Source organism: Eptatretus burgeri, chromosome 4, assembly GCF_056783735.1.
Source record: "Eptatretus burgeri isolate ZD-2024b chromosome 4, Ebu_testis_v1, whole genome shotgun sequence".
Taxonomy (NCBI): Eukaryota; Metazoa; Chordata; class Myxini; order Myxiniformes; family Myxinidae; genus Eptatretus; species Eptatretus burgeri.
This window is the reverse complement of record NC_140964.1, coordinates 28,122,443-28,142,604: the sequence shown is the minus strand read 5'-3', so window position 1 is coordinate 28,142,604 and position 20,162 is coordinate 28,122,443. Positions and strand designations below refer to the sequence as shown.

The following is a 20,162-nucleotide window of genomic DNA, read 5'->3' as shown; positions in this document are numbered from 1 at the left end:
GCACACGCAAATATGAAATGAACCCCAACCCAACTTCCACTTGCTTTATAAATGTGTGCAGATGGTATTAAAAAACTCGCTTGGAATGATGTTGCTAAGAGGTAAAATCTGACTGACCTTCAATGTATACTGATTATTGGATGCAGGAGGGCTCATGAAGTTTCAGTCATTTTGGGCCTTTTCAAGTCAACTGTAGGTAACATCCTTAGGTAATGGAACACAACAGGTCATGTGTAAAATAGGACAGGCAGGCCAGAAACTATTGACTCATCAGGCCGTAGGATCCTTAAAACGTTAGATGGACCGAAACTACACCTGACACCGAGCAAAATTTTGTGTGTTATTGACGTGATCCGAGCAATGCTTCTTGTATAACATGGACCCACACCCTATTCTGAATCAAACAGATGGTTGTGAATTAATAACCCAGCATATTTCCTTATTGTCCCAATGATTTTGATATACCAGTTCACAAATAAATTCAGACACTGCAAAGGGCCTTTATCAGACTTGATGGCGTAATAGTTGAAGCATCTGCTTTGAGTCTGGGAGGTCGGCGGTTCGAACGCCGGCCAGTCATACCAAAGACTTTTAAAATGGGACGTGCTGCTTCATTGCTTGATGCTTGGCATTTAAAAAGGATAGAGCATGGAAAAACACCATTACACAGGCTAGATAGACCTACTGGCCTCCCCTACGCTGAAGTTTCTTATTAGGGAAATTATATTAAGAGGTGTGTTGGAGGCACGTACGAGCAGTTTATCAATAACAGTGGCAAGGATATCTATACTCAGGGGTGCTGATAGGTCGGGGTGCGGGGGGGGGAGGGGCGAAGGCACGATAACTACCCCGGGGCCCAGATCTAGTAGGGGACCGTAATTATTCCTTCAATTTTTTTTTTTTTCAGATATGATTGTTTGTGATGATAAAACACCGAGGCCAACTTTATCTTGTCTCCCTCCAAGCCACTCATGGTGAGTACCAGGGTGATGCTATTGCTATGTACAGTGACACCCTCCCTCATGATATAAACAACTGTGGGAACAAATTACATGATCACAATTGCAGTAATGACTTAATGACGTAAATTAACATAGCAGTGTTAACCACACCCAATCCAAATGAAGTGTATGAAAAGAATTTGCATGGAAGAATAAGTGAATAACACCTCAATTTCCCTTATACACGGCATGTGTTTCTGACGACAAAAATACGGAAACCTCCATATATTATGCCTGGTGTTGGTTTAATGGTTCGGGTGGTGGGCTTTGGATCCAAGGGTCCTGAGTTCAAATCCCGCTCAGCTGTTGAACTAATACCAGGTGGGGTTAACTCGGCCTGTCATTCTTCTGAGGTCGGCAAAATGAGTGCCAGCATGCTGGTATACTGTGTCGGAGTGGCGACCCATCCAGGATTGTGCTCAATAGCCAAGGAGACTGCTTAAGCAGCACCAACGCTCTGCACAGAGAATGGTCCTAATCATTAATTTGTTAGCACATGCAATATTGAGAGCACATGCATATACTCGACCCTGATGTTTGTCAGTGAACATGCACGACGCCACGGTGTCACTCCAGTAATCACCTTTGATCAGCCCCTCTGGTGGAAGGCCCTCATGATCATCAACTCGGAGCCTATGGGAAGTGATCTGAAAGGGATTGTCCTACGCTTAGGCGGCTTCCATGCAGAGATTAGTTTTCTCGGATGTATTGGACACCTCATGGTGTCATCCGGGCTTCAAGAACTGATGGAGTTGATGTATATGCCCCCAATGCAGTGATTCATATGTTTAGTGGCAAGGCCATTGCCCACGCAGTTCGCGCACACCTAATTGTTGATGCAGCCCTCAATGCCTTGCTGTTGACAAATGTGCTCAATGCGCCTCTAACATGCCTAACTGAAGCATCAGACGGCAATGGGAATGAAGATCTGGACTTAGCCGAAGCAGCTGCAACGCCGCTACATGACCAGCATACAGATCTAAGCAATAATCCAGACTTCAACGAAGCTTGTAGCATCTATGAGAAGCTGATGGCTGGGACACTGGCTGTGGAAGAAGTATGCAAGTCTGACGTCTTGAAACAAATCAAAGACCACCTTCAGAAGCATGCCGAGTCTGCAAAGATATCTTATAGAACTTCAGCGCTCTGGGTTCAGTATATGGACATGCGAGAAGACATTCTATGCAAATACATCCAGGCAGAGCACACTGGGAACTGGGCACTACATCTACAGGCCATCCAGGAAATGCTGCCTTACCTAGTAGCCTCAGGCCACAACCTGTATGCCAAATCTGCGAGGGTGTATCTGCAGCAGATGTCCAACCTCAAAACTCAACATCCCAATGTCCAACAACGTTTTGATGAGGGGTTCCATGTGGTTCGACGAAGTGATTGCCTGTGGGTAGGTCTTTCATCTGACCTGATCATCGAACAAGTTCTGATGAGAAGTTTGAAGACCAGCAGGGGGCTCACAAAAGGGTGAGGAATGACAGAGCAACAACGGCTGGTATGGCTACTATCAATGCCTGCCTGTGCAGAAATAAACCAGGCAATGCAGGAGCTCACAGGTGTGAACTACAACACTGGAGAGCAGAAGAAGGACATGGCCAAGGCAAGACAATCTCATGACTGGAAAGACACATTATCAGCTCTTCAGTATTTACAGGAATGGAATCCGTTCAGTAGTGATCCACGTCTGAGGAATATTGCCACTGGAGTTCATGCACACCCCACCGTCAACGTCGATACAGCACATGCTGTAGGAGTCAAAATATTGAAATCTATGGATGGGAAAACACCTGCCGAGTACACATTTAAGAGGAAAGACCAAGTTATCACCCTCGGCATGAAGTCATCTGTCAAATTGATGGAGAGCAAGTCCAGGTTGGCCCACAACTCCTCTTCCAGAGACTGATCACTGTTGCACAGACAGCAGAAGAACTGGAGTCGGCCTTCAAATATGAACTGTGCAGCTATCCACCAGCCCTCTTTGATTCCTATCTTCAGCTCCGAGAAGCACACAAGCCAGTCTTTGCTGATGCCATCTGGGATCTTCTTCGATCCGATGTCCCAGCCAATATCCCCAATGATGGGCAACAGTATGTTTTGGATGGCGGGGCACTTGTTCAACGCATTCCATGGTCTCCTGGATCTACATACAGAGACATATGCCACCAGTACACTGATTATGTAACGAAGAAGTACGGAGATGCCATAGTCGTGTTTGATGGTTATGAGAGCACCAACACGAAGGACATGACACACCAGAGATGGTCTAACGGGAATGCTGGCACTACTGTGACATTTACAGCTGACATGCGTCTCACAATGAAGAAGGAACAGTTTCTTGCCAATAGGCAGAATAAACAGCGATTCATTTTTATGTTGAGTGAAGAGCTTCAGAAGAAGAACTGTGAGACACACCATGCCTCAGGGGATGCTGATCTCCTGATTGTACTGAAGGCCATGCAGTCTGCTACTGTCACCAACACTGTGTTAGCTGGTGATGACACAGACCTCCTCGTCCTCCTATGCTACCATGCAAGCTTAGAATCCCATGACCTCTTCTTTTGTCCCTAGCCAAAGAAGAACATGAAGAAGCCACGCATCTGGAACATCAAGGCTACAAAGAAAATGATTGGTACAGACATATGCAAGCACATACTGTTTCTACATGCAGTTCTTGGTTGCGACACGACATCTCGTCTTCATGGGATTGGAAAGGGAGCTTCCCTCAAAAAGTTCAAAGCAAACAACACATTCCGTGAGCAGGCCAAGGTTTTTGATACATATCCAGCTTCCGTATGTGATGTGGCAGATGCAGGAGAAAAAACATTGGTGATAATCTACAACGGAAAGTCAACTGACGCCCTGGACACCCACCGGTATCAGCGGTACTGGGACAAGGTGGTTTCGAGCTCCTTTCATGTGCAACCACAGACGTTTCCACCAACATCAGAAGCAGCAAAGTATCACAGCCTGCGCGTGTATCTGCAAGTCCAAGAATGGAAGGGATGTGCAGATGAACTTCTTCAGACAGACTGGAGTTGGCAGAAGTGTGACGAGGGTTTTGTGCCACTTCAGATATCAATAGCTCTAGCTCCTGAAAATATGTTACGTGTCATTAGGTGCAACTGCCAGGCTGAATGTAGCACCATGAGATGCACATGCAAGAAGCACAACATTGAGTGCACTCCAGCTTGTGGAAACTGCAGGGGCTCTGGCTGCACAAACACTCCATGTGACAATGATGAGGATTATGACGACATTGTCGAGTTCTAACTTTAATACACTTGATTTTTCTCAACATGAATGGTAAGTTTATAATGGACGTAGTTTCTGAGTTTAATGCGAATTTTCATTTTCATTTCGAAACCTTCGTCAGGCAGATGTGATTGCCCCGAGTGGAATTGTGAATTTTGTCATGTTTCAATGATTTACATAATTATATTGTATTGCCATAGACTTAATTTCATTTTGTGTCTTCAACGTTTCTTTTTTTTTTTGTCCAGGAGCCAAAATCAGTATCAGGTAATATATTTTTTTCAGGACAAAAAATTGACATTTTTGGACAAAAAAGCTATAATTTTCTATTTTACACTCAATACATTTCACTTGTTTTTATAATTATTCTTGTATATCAATATGCTGACCATAACTAGAAACAATTAGAATGCAGAAAAACATATATTTACATATTAAACTAGAGGGGGAGCACTCGGTAGAGTGCAAAACCTCCGCCGCCAATACTGCAAGGTCACTCAAGTGAACCTGATATCCTATTCATTCAATTTGACGTCAACAATGCTCACAGAGTTATAGTTTGCAACTTTCCCTTTTACATACTCAATTCATTCGTCATAATTAGATTCCTTGAGACAGAAATTGGCTTTACGTGGGTATATCCACCTGAAGTTCCAAAATCAGCCGCAATCATAATTTTGGCATGTTTTTTGTTGGAAATCACTTATAACATGTAGAAATGCAAAAAAAAAATCGAAATTTTGTTGAAAAAAAAGTTGCAAATTTTTTTTTTTCTCAAACAATTTTTTTTGTTTGTTTGTTGGTTGGAAATCACTTAAAACATGTATAAATGCAAAAACAAAAATTCAAATATTTTTTCAAAATGGCCGCCATTGCGGCCATATTGGACTTTGGACCAAGTCTAAAATCTAATGGTATGATCCTTGGACCATACCTAATCCTCCCACCAAGTTTCGTCGAAATTCGTCGAGGAGTTTTTCCGTAATACTGTTCACAAACAAACAAACAAATAAAAATGGCCCATAGGGCCAGGACTTGACGAAATTCATCCAGTCAAAGATACTCCCCTCCTACGTCCGTGTTTCAAATTTGAAAGGAATCCGTTAAGATTTGGCGGAGACATGAATTTTTGAAAATCGGCCCATGCTAAAAGATATGGATTTTCGCGATTTTCAGGATTTTTTCCTGACCTTGACCTTTGACCTTGACATGCCAAAAGTTATAGGGTTCTATTCTGGTGGCCAATAAGTCCATTGGTGAAGTTCCATGACATTCCGACTCGAAATGCGACCTGTAGAGCGAGACGTACACACAAACAAACAAACAAACAAGCAGTCATAGACTGGTACTTACGAAATAATCAACTTGACCTCTGACCTTGTCTAATAAAAGCTGTCTCTGGAGAAGGTAGTGACGCAAACCAGAAGTTTCTACGATGATTCTGTACAAAACCATCAAAAATCGAATGTTTTGGATGTTTGACCTCACTGTGACCTTGAGCTTTGACCGATTTTGACCAAAATATAATCAGCGCTAGCCACCACCCTCCTGAATCACGTGGTGTAATTTGACATTGGTAGCTTCTTCCGTTCTCGAGTTATCTGTACCAAACCATCAAAAATCGAATATTTGACCTCACTGTGACCTTGACCTTTGACCGATTTTGACCAAAATCTAATCAGCACTAGCCATCACCCTCCTGAATCACGTGGTGTAATTTGACATTGGTTGCTTCTTCCGTTCTTGAGTTATCGTGCCTACAAACAAACAAGCAGTCATAGACTGGTACTTACGAAATCGTCAACTTGACCTCTGACCTTATCTAATAAAAGCTGTCTCTCGAGAAGGTAGCAAAGCAAACCAGAAGTTTCTATGATGATTCTGCACCAAACCATCAAAAATCGAATGTTTTGGATGTTTGACCTCACTGTGACCTTGACCTTTGACCGATTTTGACCAAACTCTAATCAGTGCTAGCCATCACCCTCCTGAATCACGTGGTGTAATTTGACATTGGTAGCTTCTTCCATTCTCGAGTTATCGTGCCTACAAACAAACAAAAACAAACAAACAAACAGAAACGGAAGGCATCAATATACTTACGAAATCTTTAGATTTCATAAGTAACAAACAAGCAGTCATAGACTGGTACTTATGAAATTGTCAACTTGACCTCTGACCTTGTCTAATAAAAGCTGTCTCTAGAGAAGGTAGCGACGCAAACCAGAAGTTTCTACGATGATTCTGTATCAAACCATCAAAAATCGTAATGTCGACCGAAGCAAAAATCTCTATTTCTCCACGCAATTATACCTTAATGTAACTCAACGACACGTCTGCTCGAGCGCACTGCATCATGGGACGACCCGTGACGCGTCGAGTGAAATATTTTTTATACAATCTTAAAACGTCTCCAAAACATCCGATTTTTACCAGAATTTTGACAACCGAGTTTTAAGTGTCCAAAGCGATCGCAAAAACCGAAGACAAAATTAAAATCGAAGTTAAAACGAACTCGTAACGTCGAGCGAAGCAAAAATACTCCATTTCTCCACGTGAATTTACGGAATTATGTTTGACCTCACTGTGACCTTGACCTTTGACCAATTTTGACCAAAATCTAATCAGCACAAGCCATCGCCCTCCTGAATCACGTGGTGTAATTTGACATTGGTAGCTTCTTCTGTTCTCGAGTTATCGTGCCTACAAACAAACAAACAAACAAACAAGCAGTCATAGACTGGTACTTACGAAATCGTCAACTTGACCTCTGACCTTGTCAAATAAAAGCTGTCTCGAGAAAAGGTAGAGAAGCAAACCAGAAGTTTCTACGATGATTCTGTACCAAACCATCAAAAATCGAATGTTTTGGATGTTTGACCTCACTGTGACCTTGACCTTTGACCGATTTTGACCAAAATCTAATCAGCGTTAGCCATCACCCTCCTGAATCACGTGATGTAATTTGACATTGGTAGCTTCTTCCGTTCTCGAGTTATCTGTACCAAACCATCAAAAATCGAATATTTGACCTCACCGTGACCTTGACCTTTGACCGATTTTGACCAAAATCTAATCAGCACTTGCCATCACTCTCCTGAATCACGTGGTGTAATTTGACATTGGTAGCTTCTTCCGTTCTCGAGTTATCGTGCCTACAAACAAACAAACAAACAAACAGAAACGGAAGGCATCAATATACTTACGAAATCTTTAGATTTCGTAAGTAATAAAAATGGCCCATAAGGCCAGGACTTGATGAAATTCATCGCTCATGTATTAATATATGCGCGTAGCGTGCGCAATACACAGTGTACACCCATCAACATGCGTATAATAACACACACTAATCACTCTACATCTATGTTTTAAGTTTCAAATGAATCTGATAAGATTTTGCAGAGTTATTGAGAGGAAAAAAAAGCAGGCCCGGTGCGGCTTATATTGCTGACTTCACGTGCGTATTGCGTGCTTATTACACGACGCCTACTCATAGGTTTTTTCTAGAATTGCAATATGAGAGAATAGATCTGAACCCCATAGATCTGAACCCCAAGGTTCAGATCTGCGATGAGAGGATTGTGTAATATTAGAGGCCGAGGAGATTCGTTTTAAATTCCGTTGAATTGTTCACTGTGAATGGTAATTTTTCTGAATATTTGGTGACATTATGATTCATAAGTGATCATGACTACCATGAAAAAACCGTAGATAGCACTTACCATGTTAAATTAAAATACCTGTCACCTCCGTAATCCGTAAAGGATGTGACCAATTTTTAATCCAGTCAAAGATACTCCCCTCCTTCGTCCGTGTTTCCAATTTGAAAGGAATCCGTTAAGATTTGGCGGAGACATGAATTTTTGAAAATCGGCCCATGCTAAAAGATACGGATTTTCACGATTTTCAGGAATTTATCCTGACCTTGACCTTTGACCTTAACATCTCAAAAGTTATAGGGTTCTATTCTGGTGGCCAATAAGTCCATTGGTGAAATTCCATGACATTCCGACTCGAAATGCGACCTGAAGAGCGAGACACACAAACAAACAAAAAAAAATGGCCCATGGGGCCAGGACTTGAAATTCAACAAGATCGCGTAACATCGAGAATATTGAGTGACAATAGGCATTTTGGGGGTTAAACATAGTTTTTAGGGTAAACAAACAAAAAAACAAAAAAATTAAATGAAAATACCTGTCACTTTCATAATCCATAACGGATGTGACAAATTTTTAATCCAGTCAAAGATACTCCCCTCCAACGTCCGTGTTTCAAATTTGAAAGGAATCCGTTAAGATTTGGCAGAGCAATAGATTTTTGAAAATCGGCCCATGCTAAAAGATACGGATTTTCGCGATTTTCAGGAATTTTTCCTCACCTTGACCTTTGACCTTGACATGCCAAAAGTTATAGGGTTCTATTCTGGTGGCCAATAAGTCCATTGGTGAAGTTCCATGACATTCCGACTCGAAATACGACCTGTAGAGCGAGACGTACACACAAACAAACAAACAAAACAAACCAACATACTTGACAAAATCGTATATTTCGTAAAGTAACAAACAGACAGGGGTGAAAACAGTAACCTCCGTCCATCTTCGATGGCAGAGGTTAAATATCAATCTTTACAATTTTCTCATTTTCCCCGAAGCCGAGTGGCGGCCATATTGGATTTCCATGATTTCAGGACTTCCCCTCCCCCCACCCCCCCCCCCCCCCCCCGGAGGATCCCTTAGGACTTTTTTCTGTCACTGAGGACATATCCAGGAATCAAAATCTGTTGAGTTTGCTTTTGTTGCAATTTGTGTGAGGTCAACCAACATTTTGCCTGTACTATTCACTTAATATTGCCCCAAGGCCCATTCTGGCTCTCAGCAGCCTTGCCTACACTAAAGTGGCTGTTGCATATTTCTTTCAAGAAGGTACTGGGTACAGTATGACAATTATATTCAGAATTTCTCCTTATAAAAGCTCCAACTGATGTGGAGCAGTTTCTCTGTAGCCCATTACACTCTGAAGAGTGAGTGAGTAGTTCTTACGAAATACATCTCAAAACTAGAATGACACTCGGTGGAGCGCATACCTCCACCACAGAATGCCTGATCCACGAGAACATATCAGGCCTAATACATATTTAAAAATCATGCTATACAGTACTATTATCGTTTTTGGACCTATCTCTCAATGAAGTAGTGCGCATAAATCTTCATTAGTGAAGAAGTAGTGCGCAAATCACTTTGGAAATTAAATAATTCTCGTATCAAGATCCGGATTCAGATCTTCACCAAAATCAAATCAATTCATCCTTACTGCACCCCCAACCTGTCCACCAAGTTTCATCCGAATTTGTCCACAATTTTTTTTGAGATATCGTGCTATATATCGTTTTTGGCCCCATCTCTAAATGGTGAAGAATCACTTTAAAAATTCTAGTAGCCAGATCCTGATTCGGATCTTCACCAAAATCTAATCAGTTCGTCCTTGTCACACACCCAAGCTGTCCACAAAATTTCATCAGGATCCATACACAACTTTTTGAGATATCCTGTGCACAAACAAACAGTCAAACAGACAGACAGACAGAAAGGGGTGAAACATAACCTCCTTCACCTTTGGTGGTGAAGGTAATCATGAGATTACAGAGCTGTGACACTCACTTGCACAAGATTTTGGACTTTAAACATGTCTCTCTTTTGCGAAGTAAAGTCTATTGTTTTTCAGACCTACTCCCTGTCTGGGAAACGGCTATTAAAGGGAACAAATTACAGTGAAGATAGCACTGAACATGGCTGGATCAATTGAGCACAATGCAAAAAGGAGAAGAGAATGCACAAATAGAGAGTTGCTTCAACATGTGGGAATAGAAACTGTCACTCCAGCCAACATTAAAATATTTGATGCCATCTGTTTAATACATATGCAAAATTGTGGAATTTTGACACTCCCCCCCCCCCCCCAGATCTATTTCCTCACTTCCCATTGCATAAATCATGAATAGAAGGTTCCCTTATGCTCATTTGCTCCCGAAAACTTACCGTAACCGAGATATAAAAAGACCACGAACAGTACTTGCAACATTAGTGGTCTACAAGTGTTTACATGCAGAAACCATACATGTTTAAAGATGGCTTAGTAGTTAGTACCAAATGAAGAGACCTGTCTGACAATTCCTGCAGTGGAAATGTCATGGTCCTCCCTCAGAAGAAAGAAAAACCCAAAGTGTGGCCACTCGAGGCTAACGTTCAAGGAGAAGTTTTCACGACATCAGAAACAATCAGAAGTATACTTTTTGGGTGACAATCTGTCTTTGTGACTGCAATGTCGGTGATATAAAAAGTGGTTATTTCAGTAGTAACATCCAGTTCAGACAATATCTTGCAAAAGATGTGGCCAGTCAAGAACAAATGTGGTATCCAATAAACTGTACCATGTTGTTAGATGTTGCAGATTAGAAAACGTAAGGTGTCGAGAATGGACACAGAAAGGTATAGGGTTACTATCGAATCTCAATGTCTGCAGCAAGAAGCTTCCATTTCAGGAGAGTGGAATCGGTGAAATATAAACTAAACAAATGGACTGATGTGATATCGTCGTCGGTCGGAGACTCCTCAAAACGGCACTTTATTAGGCCAATGAAGTGGTTATAAATTTTGGAGGTTATCATGAAGATAAAACGGTATCCCACTATGTTCGACCTGATACAAGGAATACAAATAGCTGTCCATCCAATGTATCTGTCCAAAGGCATGCTCCAAAGTAAAGAAATCATGTGATATACAAGGTCCACACTGCACACATGACCGCCAACTTCATAACCGATTCACAAGATGATGTTTTCTATGATTCTGCACTCCCTGTCAGTCATTGAACTGAGAAGTAAGGTCATGGGCAAGCAAGCTATACCACTTTTTCTCCTAAACGATCAAAGCATATTAGAAATGTGAAAGACCCATGTATGAGTAGAACATTTTAATATCGTTAAATCAAGGCCATACATTAGCTCTTTTAAGTTTAAAAAAAAACTGGCTCAAGTCTCATTTAAAACATTTCAACAATTCCTCTGTCTATTAAGAGATGAAGGAAATGTATTTAAGCCAAAACATTGATACATTGTCAGAGGTTTGCAACAAGTTTCTTTTGAACCACTATTTTTGGTTTCTGTTGCCAATGACGTCATCACACCAAACGCCTTAGCAGAATGGCTTTCCCAATTAATTTATAGGGAGTCAGGATTATATCGGATAAATTTAGTTCAACTTAATTTTCATAGAACTGAAACGAATGCTTGAAACATAGAATTAAAAAAGATAACGGGCATGTCATTGGAAGCAATCTAAAAGATAAGTTATTGGGGATAATGGCATTTAAACTTGTGGTTGCTGTGCCTAGAGTTTGTACCTTTTGCATAAAACATGTTGCTACCCTTTCTTTAATCGAATGTAAGCTGAGTGTGCACAAAACAAACTTTTACATTTTTAAATCACGCTTTTAAGAACACCTTTTTGGGAGGTAAGCCTGTTTGGTGTTCCCCTTGGACTCAGCTCACGATGCTGGGAACTCAGTTTCAAATTGCACATATTATGTTGTCCATTGTGTACTATAATACAGTGTGACCACTCCTCATTTTCATAAATGCCAAGGTGAGCCAATGAAAAAAGCCAAGAATTCACAAGGTTTCAGAAAAGCGATGATAATAGAAAACCTATACGCCAAGAAAACCGATAGAAAACCAAGACGCCAAGGTGAACAACGAATAGCCAAGATCTTGTGAAAAAAGCCAAGGAGTGGACACACTGCTAGAATGTCCTTGTAATCATGTAGGAGTACATTGACCTCAACTAATGTCTTTGTCCTGCAAGTGATTTGCAGACCAACTTCACCATGGGGCATTTCTTTCTGATCCTGCACTCCCTGTCATTTTGTAATTCGTGAAATTGTAAGTTGCATAAAGACATTGGCATAACTCAAATTCTGACCTTATTACAGACAGGTTTAATAAATACAGATCTAATTGCTACCACATACAATTCATAGTAGAAAACTGGATTCCTGCTGAGATGAGATAATTTTAAAAGTTCAATGCGTTTTGTCAGGGTTTTAAGAATCCCGCTCCCTCTTGCCTTGTCTTATGGATGCTGTCTAGCGATCTTCCTGCAATTGGGTCCAAAATTAAATATTTTGTGTCTCTATGCTGTGCTGCCCATATGACCAAGACCACCAGAGGTCTTCTACAACAAGCCTCCCCAGTCCCCACTGTACCACCTGACAGAATTACGACTTAATACGAGTTTCATATTATACACGTCTAGTTTTGAGACCAAAACCATATTCTCTCAAAACCTTTCAATCATTAATTATATTGCTGTAAAACTTATTAGCCGAAACTAAATACTCCTAACTGCACTATACATAATATCAGTATTATTTACGGAGGGGAAAAAAAAATCTGATCTTTTCCTGAAAGGAGAAGCGTCCATCTGTCCATGTGTGTGTCTGTCAGGCTTTATTCAAAGGAGTTCCTACGGTCATAAAATAATAAAAATTGGAAAGGTAATAATCGATTTACTTGGAACAAAATACATGCCAATTTAATCACAAGAATGTCTGTTTTAAAAGCCCATCATTCCAGAATGGAAGAAGAAGAAGAAGCAAAACCTCGAGCTGTCATGTTGCGGTTCCAACAGTATGACAGCAGGAACTCTTTAGAAATATAGCATGACTGACATGGAAGGAGCACACAAAATTATATATAGCAATACTTCTTGAAGCAATATAAAATCCCACACACTCCGTTCAAACAATTTTGCCTTTCTTTTCCCTGACAGTGAAAAGCAATTTGTGATGATCCTAAGTAATCTTTTATGTATTATCTAGATCAGGTAATTCTCAGCAATACATGCAATCTTATTACCTCTGCCACTGAAGGTGGACTGAGGTTATGTTTTCACTTGTCTGTTGGGTGGTTGCTAGACTACCCTTATTCTCAGGTTTTTTGGTGGTCGCGAGACTACCCTTATTCTCAGGTTTTGCATCTGACTGTATGTCTGTTGGGTGTTCCCTAGACTACCCTTAGTCTCAGGTTTTTCATCCTCTGTATGTTTGTTTGTATGTAATGGACAGCTCTGGAGGCTAGGAGTCAACCGATTTTGATGAAGCTTGACTGGTAGGTTCATATCAGGATCTAGTTGTATGCTTTTGAGCACCGTTGCTAAGCAACGGGACTTTGAAATTTTAGAAAAAATCCGAAAAAAAAATTTCGAAAATCAAAAATCGGCTTCCACGCGTGCTTTTATGCGCACTATAATCAACCTCTTTGTCAAAAACTGTATGACGAGTATGCAATTATATAGCGACCACACATGTCACCTACCGGCTTGTCTGTCTGTCTGTCCAGGTGGGGTTATTGAGGAGGATATCTCAAAAAGTTGTGGATGGATTCAGACACAATTTGGTGGGGAGGTTGAGTGTGTGACAAGAATAAATTGATTCGATTTTGATGAAGATCCAGATCCGATCATTTTTTGTTGTGATTCTTCACTATTGAGAGATATAGCCAAAAACTACTGTATATAAAGCATGATATCTCAAACAGTTATGAACGGATTATGACAAAATATTGTGGATTAGTTGGGTAGGTGACAAGAATAAGCCGATTAGATTTTGGTTGCAGTCCAGATGCAGATCCAGCCTATCAATGGGATATACAACATAAATTATTCAGCCTTGTGGAGGTATGCATTCCACCAAGTGCCGTTCTCGTTCTTATGGAGTTTGAATTTGTATTTTCAATAAAATTACGTTTATTTTCCACCGTTTTTATTTTCTTTCACATAATAAGGAACGTGACATCCAAAACCCTTTACACAGAAGTATATATAGTAGGCCTACACTGTTTGACCTGTTGATAAATCCAGGGGTATACTCCAAGGTATCATATTAAATCACTTCCAGCCAAATGAGAGCCTTATGCCATTCTGCGTTATAATTCCAGTCAAACATGCGATATGATGATGCGATCCTTCCATAATAATGACAATAAGTAAGGGGTGGACTGTGATGACAAGATGGTGGATATAAATACAGGGTGAAAAAAAACCTCAATACTTTCCACTTAAATCAAACAGATTTTAGACATCTTTATCCAAGCTTGCAAAGGTTACAATTAGAACAGACACTGTCCTCAGGGGCAACTTTTTTATTATGCATGCAAATATTTTGATCTGAGCCCATATGCTCACAGCATGCTCTTTCGTTAACTCTTCTATCCTCTTACTCTTATCTACTCCCAAACGTCCTTCCCTTCTCTCCAAACTTTCCTCACATTTGCCTATCAATTCCCTTTTCTCTCCCATCATCCTCCCTTCTCTTGCTTTTCTCACTTGTCACATTTTATGTCCCCCTTCTCACTTCCTGCCCCCCCCCCAACAACAAAATAAATAGATGCCCCCTTGTCGTGCAACCTGTGTAAGAGCAAGTTCTGATTTTTGAGCATTTGATTGTCAATTTAATGAATGGACCCCAACGAGGGGGTTTGACTCAGTGAATTATCACTTACATTCCAAGAAAATTAAATACAGAATACCACCAAACCCCCCCCCCCCACCCCAAAACAAGATGTAAAGTCTGCTTCTCCATCACATGGTCAATTTACAAAGTCCTGTGCGAAAAATGTATGTTCGACCATCACTTTATGCAACATTATGAGCTCAAACAGTTGGTATGCCATTGGTCAAGAGAGGTCATTGTACATATTGCAGGCAGGAAGGGGGAGGCAGGATGAAGAGAAGCTATTAAATTGAATATATTAAAGACAAGGGAGCAAATCGGAGTTAAGGTAAGAGAAATGGGTAAGAAGAAGTAAAAAAGGAAAAGGGGAGAGGGTAGGGGGGACAGGAGGAGATATGAGTAAGGAGCATGTACAGGGTTTAGTAATGTTGGGGGGTAGGGGGATTATCTTCATGGTGTTTTTTAACACATAAGGCCACACTTCGGAGGGGTGAAGGTGAAACACTGTACCATTTTGCGTACGTAATATCAAAAGGCCCAAAGGTGAAGATGGGTGTGCGATGCACTCACGCGGATAAGGTTTCTCTTGTCACTTGAATGTTCAATTGGTGATATTGTCACTGCATGTTTGCATCCTGCATGGTGCATATATCACTCGGTCATCTTTATATCCCATTCATGGGTCAATGCTCACACACACTGATGACCTTAGTTTTAGAACATCCTTACAACATGAATATCTTTGAAACATTACCACTATTGTATACAATATGAACTCAACATCCCATAATACAGTAGTGTTGATAGTTAAAGTTAAACAGCAGCTTCTTCAAGTTATCTTTGCTTCATCCCATCCCCAATTTATGTTTGACAATTATCAATAATTAATTGTACACTGCTTCCAAATTTTTTTTAAAAACATTGCAAAAAAGATTGCATGTTACAGCATGTAATTGATCCAATTTGCATAACCTCTCTCTCTCTCTCTATTGAGTGCAGCCTGTGGCTGCTGGTTGCATCATTGGTTGAGATGCGGCTATGCTGCTGATGCAGTGTCCCCCTTACCAGTAAACTGGTACTCATTTTGCTGACCTCAGAAGGATGACAGGCTGAGTCAACCTCCTGGTGTATTTTAATTCAGCAGCCAACAGGGCTTGAACTCAGGACCCGAGTATCCCAAGCTGCCAACCTAACCACGAAGCCAACACCAGGCTAATTTGCAGAACCACTTCATGTTGATGCCAACCAGATCCATTACAGGATGGACATGTAATAAAGTCGCCAGGCAATGTATACCATTTATACCACCGAACACACACACTGTGTACATTACAGAAGCATACATTCAACAGCCTTCGTTTCCCTTCCAATGAAGGCTTCACTAACAACTGAATGTCCATGGCGTTAGTTTTTTTAATAGATGTGCTAACGAGACTCATCAGTGGAATAACTGAGTTGTATTTTATAAGAATTTCATGGTCAGCAAGCAGGGGGGTCCCTGGAAACACGTATGGGGAGGAGGGGGAGGGGGGGAAGAGACAGAGAGAGAGAGAGAGACAGACAGACAGACAGACAGACAGACACAGACAGACAGACAGACAGACAGACAGACAGACAGAGAGACTTTTGTATGCTTTTATTATAAAAGTATCAAAACACACCAGGAAAGCACATTCCATAAAAACAAATCCAAACGATTTTACAGCAAAAATAAATTCAACAAAAGCAATACAAACAAGGGTGTCTGTTCATGTCAAAAACCACCACAGAATAATACATACATGCAAAAAGTAAGTGCAAGTACTTTACATTTTTACAAACAGATTCCATCACGAAAAGAAACTCAAAACCTCATCAGTGTACCACTGATCACCCACAATATCCAGGCTCAAAAGTAAGTCTGCTCCATTTTTACTCGTGCTGAAACCATACCTTTAAAGGTCCCCTGACATGCAAAATAAACTTGTTATTTATAAATTAACTTGACCTTCCTAGTGAAGAAATCACCCATGTTTTTTCTTTAATCAAAAATGGGATAATTACAGCAATATTTCGATCATTTCTGGAGCTATTCACAACTTGCTATGCCCCGCCCCTAAAAAAATGGACTTCAGCGAATCTCTGCGTGACGTCACATACAGTAAATCGCACAAAGTGGATTGACTCGAGTCGAGTTGTCGCGTGCCTTATACAGTACCTACAAATGCATTTTGCACATGTTAGTGCAATCTCTGTGATCGTCTTAATTCCAGTGATTGTCTTGCGAAAGTTTTAAATAGTTTTAGCCATACTTTTGAAAATGCCTGCAAGATGTATCGTAGCAGGAGGCAGCAATACAAGCAAAGACGGTGTAAGCCTTCATCTATTCCCGAAAGATGATAATCGTCGGAGAATATGGACATCTAAAGTGAAGGTACTGCTTCCATTGGCATGCTATTCATTAACATTCAGCCAAAATGCTAGCCTGCTGTTGGCTCAGTGGTTAGGGTGGCGGCTTGGGATCCTAGGGTCCTGAGTTCAAGCCCCGTCGGCCGCTGAATTAATACACCAGGGGGTTGACTCAGCCTGTCATCCTTCCAAGGTCGGCGAAATGAGTACCAGTTCCAGTGTGTACTGGTAGAGGGGCATTGCATCAGCGACACAGTCGCGCTTCAAGAAATGATAGCTACCCCGGCAGCTAAGCTGCCATACGACCACCACCAGCAGCCAAAATGCTGTAATAAAAGAAAAGGGAAAAAAATGTTTGCACAACAATGAAAGACAAATGTATCTGTCCTATTACACGGCCTCATATCCTCGGGACTCTTACATTGTGTGCATGCTAATACAAGTTACTTGTCAACTCGAGATCTCTAGAGTCTAGACTAGTCCGATAAATCCGTCGTCCGTCTGACTAGGCCGATAAATCTGACGTGCTGTAGTTTTATTTTATTATTCTCTTTTTTCATTGTTTTCTACTGGCGCTACATGATGACAGTAGGAATAAAATAAATAAAAATGCAACAAAACGTCAGATTTATCGGACTATTCTCGACAATTGTGTCGCAAGATGTGTTCTGCAGACAAGTTTTCATCGTATCCGGACAGCGAGATTGCTTCGTTTTATGCGCGGAGAGACACGGCCGATGACATGCGCTGGCCTTATTTGTGATTAATTCGCCGTGGAGAAACATGTCCGCTGCGCTGCGCTGGTCACGTCACGTCACTAAAATATTTCTGATATCGAGCAGTATGCAAGCCGAATTTACATTATTGAATTACGAAGAGGATTTAGTCGAACCAGTTGTTATTTCCGAGTCTTCCTTCGATGTCATCCCGATCATAATTAACTCCGGGAATTTCATCGCTATTTTCCTCTGCTTGTCCTGCTTCGTGCTCGAATTGGTAAAGCCATATTTCATTTAAAGCTGCCTGAACTTCACCTCCCGCGACTACGTTATCCGACAATTCTCCATGTGATTCAGACCAAAATCCTTCATTTCTCTCACACTCACTGTCATTACCAGACAAGTAAAATTCCATGTCATCCATTATTCAATATAAAATGTTCGATTTTTTTTAAAGCAGAAATGAACGAAGCGATTGAGTCGACCAATCAAATGTGGAAACGCACAGGAAGCGAATAGAATCACGTAGACCACCAACCCCAGTAATTTAAGTGCAGCCTTTGTCATACTGTACGTGACGTCATGTGGGTTACGCCCCTTTCAGGAGAATTTTTAGGGGCGTTCCCGAAGACGTTTGTTTTTTTAATTTTACATTTTACAGAATGAGTTTTGTGAAAAAAAACATTGTCAGATCTGAAATCACGATGAAAAACTCTTCCAGGACATATATAAATGAAATTTCAGTACTTTGGCATGTCAGGGGACGTTTAAAGCACAAAAGCACATTTGCATTTTTCCCCTTCAATTTTGCTTTCCTGGTTTTATAAATTGCCAGTTTAACAATGCCCAACAGAAAAGACAAAAACGAGAGGACTGGTTTACTTTTATAATCCCCCCGATTCCATAAATAAAGACTGGAAAGGAAAAAACAAAATAAAATTTAAAGAAAAGCTGTTGAAGGAAGAGAATGAGGGGTACCAATCTCTGACATTCAATGAAACCGTTGGCAAAATTTTCGAGTGAGAGAGAGTCAGAGAGTGAGAGTCAGAGAGACAAGGAATGAGAGACAGAGAGTGAGAGAGACAGTGAGAGTGAGAGTGAGAGAGACAGTGAGAGTGAGAGTGAGAGACAGTGAGAGTGAGAGTGAGAGACAGTGAGAGTGAGAGTGAGAGACAGTGAGAGTGAGAGTGAGAGACAGTGAGAGTGAGAGTGAGAGACAGTGAGAGTGAGAGTGAGAGACAGTGAGAGTGAGAGAGACAGTGAGAGTGAGAGTGAGAGAGACAGTGAGAGTGAGAGTGAGAGAGACAGTGAGAGTGAGAGAGACAGTGAGAGTGAGAGAGACAGTGAGAGTGAGAGAGACAGTGAGAGTGAGAGAGACAGTGAGAGTGAGAGAGAGACAGAGACAGAGAGTGAGAGAGAGACAGAGACAGAGAGAGACAGAGACAGAGAGTGAGAGAGACAGAGACAGAGAGTGAGAGAGACAGAGAGTGAGAGAGAGAAGAAAAGGGGGAGAGGGAGAGAAGAGAAAAAGGGGGAAATGAGAGAAATAGAGGAGATAAAGGGGGGGGGGGACAAAATAAATAGGGCAGAAAAAAGAAAGAAAAGAAAAAAAGGGGGAAAAGATAGAAACAAGACAAAAAATGGTGAGAAAAACAGGAGAAATGGGAAAAACAGAAAAATAATAAATAAAAAGGGGAAAGAGCGCAACAGGGTAAAATGAGAAAAAGGGGAGAAGAGAAAAGGGAGGGGAGGAGAGAAAATTTGGGGAGGGGGGAGAAAAGAGAGTGAGGGAGGGATAGAGAGAGGCAGAGAGAGATAGAGAACGGTATAAACATGTTGGCATTTTGCTGTTGCACGCACGGGTTAAAAAATGCGAAGCGAAGCGCTCATGGCTCGCTGCCTCCTGCACCGCGCTGCACAGAGGTGTGCACGAGGAGGCGCTCCATGGACACTCTACCTCTGTGCACTGCAGTTAGCACAGGATTCAGATTCAGCCGCCTCTGGGAGAGCTGCAGCCATCGTCGTTTGTTTTCCATCATGAAGTATATAATCAACACCACCCGATGGCGAGCAAAAATTTTTGTGCGATCTTGTGCACATATGGGTATGCCAAGCAACCACTAGATCTACATATACCACTACGAATCCCAGTGGTGGCGCTCGTTTAAAATACAAGGAAAGAATGGGTCACGCCCGCGTTCACTCAAAATATTCAAGTCACGTCCGGCATTTTCTCAAAGTGCCCGACTCAATTGGCAATATTGCCAATAGCGCACCTACG

At 41.3% G+C, this 20,162-nt stretch overlaps 2 long non-coding RNA genes across 32 annotated transcripts in view; one reads left to right on the top strand and one right to left on the bottom strand.

The window, feature by feature from the left end:
* Positions 1-20,162, bottom strand: part of LOC147027693 (uncharacterized) — a 198,979-nt gene that overhangs the window by 124,514 nt on the left and 54,303 nt on the right. For all 31 annotated transcript variants that reach the window (XR_015057206.1, XR_015057212.1, XR_015057188.1 and 28 more), the window contains one exon: positions 15,345-15,409. This is a non-coding gene — a long non-coding RNA (uncharacterized LOC147027693). The remainder of the gene's footprint in view (positions 1-15,344; positions 15,410-20,162) is intronic.
* LOC147027694 (uncharacterized) overlaps positions 1-20,162 on the top strand; it is a 61,147-nt gene that overhangs the window by 8,665 nt on the left and 32,320 nt on the right. The window contains exon 2 of the long non-coding RNA XR_015057217.1: positions 908-974. This is a non-coding gene — a long non-coding RNA (uncharacterized LOC147027694). The remainder of the gene's footprint in view (positions 1-907; positions 975-20,162) is intronic.